Source organism: Microtus ochrogaster, chromosome 1, assembly GCF_000317375.1.
Source record: "Microtus ochrogaster isolate Prairie Vole_2 chromosome 1, MicOch1.0, whole genome shotgun sequence".
NCBI lineage: Eukaryota > Metazoa > Chordata > Mammalia > Rodentia > Cricetidae > Microtus > Microtus ochrogaster.
The window spans coordinates 67232656-67237159 of record NC_022009.1 but is presented as its reverse complement, the minus strand read 5'-3'; the positions used below and the strand labels follow the sequence as shown (position 1 = coordinate 67237159).

Genomic DNA, 4504 nt, shown 5'->3' with positions numbered 1-4504 from the left:
CATCCCTGGAGGAGATGCCTTAGGAAGGTATCATCTAAAGAACCAGGGACATCGGGTGCTCTCCTGTCATCCCTGGAGGAGATGCCTGTTGGAGGCCATGTTCCCTCCACTGACTCCATCCATTGAAACTGAAGGGCTGTTCAGGATGAATACCTGAGCAAAAGGGCACATTTAGGAAGGACTGAGCCTACTGGGACAGAGAGGTATGTTCACTCTGGGACAGTAGGATATTGTGACATCAGCAGTGATGACCTCTGAGTTTTCTACTGCTGACTCCCCGTCCATGCTGTTACTTGCGCCAAGCCCATTCCTCTACCATGAGTGTGAAACAGCTAAAATCAGAACATCCGCATGGACCTTGAGGTGACAGACTGGCTCTGGTGAATATTCCTATTTTCTATTAGAAGGTGGCCCTCCACAGTATTACGCATTTGTTACAGTGGACAGTGATGGCTGATTCCCTGAGGCTTTTCCCTTTGTCCTGATTAAGGATCCCTCTTCGAATGGTTCAGAATGTGGAGGAAAGAGTCCCAGGCAATCATTCCTTCAGCTTCACTGGTAACGTTTACTGGGGCAGGGGTCAGCAAAGGCTTTTACTTCTAAGCCCACTCTCATAATTTTGGTGCGAATTGGGGCCTGTGTCCCCCATAGATTTCCTAAAATAAAGGGCTCTTCCTTTAGAAGTTATATTTTGGAGGCTGAGGGTAAAGGATAGGGCACAGGTGTGCTCAGCATGTATGAGGCTGAGTTCAATTTCCAGCACACACAGGCACAAAACATGCTATAATTCTGCATCAATGAGCACTACATGGTATTTTATTCAGGCAAAAATACGTTGTGACAAATTCATGTACACATTTATAAATAAGTAAGCGTGGGTCCAATAAACACATCACATGTAAACACCGGACTGAACGGCATGAGCTAAGGGATGAGTGAGAGCCACATCTCAGACTCATGCCTTGAAACCGAAGTTGGGCATACAGAGCTAGCCCGCAGTGATGCTATGTGAACTACCAGAAATGCTGACAATCTGTCTTTTCAGAGTTTTCCTCTTTCTGCCAAATATGGCTTTCCATGTTTTTCTAAACAGAGTCGCAATGATTTTTATCAGTGACTGTTTGCCTTAACATGAAACATGTAAGCTTTTACAGCAACATTTTCCAAATTGGTTTACCTCGGAATGTCACCTGTCTACAAATACTATGCCATTATAGCCATGGGTACACAAAGAATACGAGTATGCATGTATGCAATATTGGATTTTAGTTAGGTGTTTTCATCTGATTTCTTTTTACTTAGCCAAAATCACTGCTATGAAAGTAGTTTTTAAAATTATGTATTTAAGGGACTGGAGAAATAGCTCAGTAGGGAAGGGAGCCTGCTGCTTAAACACAGGGGCCTGAGTTCAGATTCCAGCACCCACATGCAAAGCTAGGCATGCCAGACAGTAAACCCAGTGCTGGGGTTGGGGTGGAGCTGAGACAGGAGGATCAATGGATGTTGCTGGAAGCTGGTCTAGCTCCAGGTTCAGTAACAGACCCTGTCTCCAAAGAGTGAGGCATAGAGTGACAGAGCAGGACATCTGATCTCATTGGCTTCCACGAGGGTACATGCACACCTGAAGACACACCACACACACGCATGCACACACGCGCACACACACACACACACACACACACACACATTCTGTATTTGAAAAAAGGCTAAAGCATTTGGAACATATTAATGAATACCTTTTGTTAATAAAATATTGTAACTTACACTTTATTTTCAAGAACCTGCCAATAAAAAATACAGAACAATTTTCACAAATATGCTTATCTTACACAATAATAATGACTAATATTCTTCATTTCACATTCAGTTCTGTAGACTGGAAACGTAGAGGTAGGTACCACTGCTATTGCATTTACCACATGACCCTGTGTGTAATATGCTAAGGAGCATGAACATCCTACTACAATAACAGACAGCATGGGTACATTATTATTAGAACTTCCTTTGAGACAGGCTCTCACTGTGTAGCCCTGGCTGAGCTGGACTTTGCTATGTATATTAGCCTGGCCTCCACCTGCATCTGCCTAACAAGTACTGGAATTAAAAGCATGTGCCACCACACCTGGTCCAGGTTTTTTTCTTTTTCTTTTCCTCTTTCTTTCTTTTCTTTTCTTTTCTTTTCTTTCTTTCTTTTTTTAAGTGAAGGGCAAACATTCTACCTCTGAGCTGTATACCTACAATCTTAAGATCCATGGAGACCTGGTTTTCCTGTGTAGCTTTGGAGCCTGTTCTGGAACTTGCTCTGTAGACAAGGCTAGCCTTCAACTCTCAGAGATTCACCTACCTCTGCCTCCTGACTGCTGGGATTAAGCACTACCTGGCTGATTATTTTCCTTATTTTCCTTTAATTTATCCAACTAAAATTCCCCCTCCCAGTGTGTGTCTGTGAGAGAGAGAGAGAGAGAGACAGAGAGACAGAAAGAGAGAAAGAGACAGAAAGAGAGACAGAGACAGAGAGAGAGAAAAAGAGAGAGATAGGTCAGCCTCTCACCCAACACTAAAACTCAAAGATAGGGTAAAACACTTTCCTCATAAACCTGAGGACTTGAGTTCAAATCATCAGAAGGTACGGAAAAGTAGAGTACACAGTTCATTGTGTGAAATCCTGGTATCCCTACAACAAAATGAAAGGTGGACACTGGAGAATTCCCAGAGTTCAAGGGTCAGCCAGTTTGGCATATGAGGTAGAAAAACAACAGGAACCCCATTTTAAACAAGGTGGAAGGCACACCTGAGATTGTCTGAGGTCCATGCAAATGCCACGGCATCACTGACTCCACATACAAGCAAAACAAAATTACCTCAAAGATGCATGTGATCAGGTCTCTGCCCCTGTCCAGAGGCAAATGATTATCAGAGGATGTCAAATCCAATAGTATACACTGGGGGGGGGGTGTCATAGAAATGCAAAACGAGATGCCCCAATTGCAGAAGCCCAGAGTAAAAAATAAACTGTTGTAATTAAGAGAACACACTATAAACAAATTGTCTGAGTTTAAGTCCTAGCTCTATTGCTTGCTGTGTAACCTTAGGCACATTATTTACTTTGTGCTTTGGTGCTCCCTACAAAATGGACATAGCTCGGATCCGATACATGGGGAGCCCTCACTCTGTTGGCTAGTGTGCCAGGGACAAAATAAAATAAGATCAAGCCAGGAAACATGAAGTATCATGCTTAGCAGGCAAACACAGAAATACGAGCTGCATTTGTGGAGAGTCATGACAAAGGCAGCGGAGAATGAGGGAGGAAACCCCTCTGACTCGAGAGGCTCAGGTTAGGATAGTTCTCAGAGAAGGTGCACTGCAGTCGGACTCCGGCACAGGAGGAAACCCCTCTGACTCCAGAGAGGCTCAGGCTAGGATAGTTCTCGGAGAAGGTGCACTGCAGTCGGACTCCGGCACAGAAGGCAAAGTATAGAGAAGATGGAGCAGGGGTGCACACAGGCCTGGAATCTCAGCAGCTCAGCAGAACTGTTAGCGGTTAGCCTGGGCTACACGCTCAGACCCTAATGAACTTTGGGCTAAGAGATAGAGGTAGAGTGCAGGATTGTTGATGTGATAAAATTGGCAGGCTTAGACTAAGGGAAATAAGGTTGAGCCACTGTGGAAGGTTCTGATATTTAGATTGCATGATGAAAAAGCAGGGGGGAAAGGTTTGGGGTAGGGCTTGGACTTAGTCTGTAGAATGCGCGGAATGTGTCTTTGGGATCCACCGCTGCAGGATTTCAGACTAACTGGGGATATGGACAGGAGTCTAGGAATACAATATATGAAGAGATTCGGGATTGGTTCTGAAAAACGCATCACTGAAAAGCCAGAGTTTAGCTAGCAGCGAATGTTCAAGGGGAGGGGAGACTAGAAGTAAACCAAGTCATGGAAAATGATAAAGATTCCAGGAGGAAGTGTTTAAATGCAGGAGAGAAGGAGGTCACGTGGAACTAAGCATCGTCCCTTGGAGGTGGCACTTAGGAAAAAAGAGCTTTAGGCAAACCTACAGGCTCTAGCTGCAATAAGGTCTAACGGAGTGTGGCAAGAGGCAGTCTTCGTTAATATTTTAGGTCACAAGGTTGAGTTCCTAGCGAATATCCACAGGTGTGATCCAGTTTCACGCCTGCTACGTGTTATTTTCTCAGGGCCTTGCAAGAGGGGTAGCATCAGCGCACACATGCTGATGGAAGGAATGAGGGACAGGTCTGGAGCGCCAAAGCTCTGCCTCTGCGGGGCTCTGGGAGCTCCCAACACGTGGTTAGGTCTAAGCAGTAGTGGGAGGCCTTGAGGAGTGTCACAAAACCGTTCTTTAGTAGGAACTTGGAAGGCTGTTAATTTCTAGGGCTGATCTGGTGTTGGAAGGGAGACCCATGTTGGTGATGAAGAAGCGGATGGTACTGTTGGGTGACATACACAAACCTGGGCAATCTACAACAGCTTTTTTTTTTTTTTTTTT

The 4504-nt window shown here is 44.7% G+C and overlaps 1 protein-coding gene across 2 annotated transcripts in view; it reads left to right on the top strand.

The window, feature by feature from the left end:
- Dcun1d1 (defective in cullin neddylation 1 domain containing 1) overlaps positions 1 to 4504 on the top strand; it is a 39502-nt gene that overhangs the window by 2883 nt on the left and 32115 nt on the right. Inside the window, exon 1 of one of the 2 annotated variants that reach the window (XM_013347461.2) lies at positions 257 to 380. The exons of the other annotated variant lie outside the window; for it this stretch is intronic. The gene's annotated coding sequence lies outside the window, so the exon portion shown is untranslated. Of the gene's footprint in view, positions 1 to 256; positions 381 to 4504 lie in introns of those variants that run through there. 2 annotated transcript variants of the gene reach the window in all.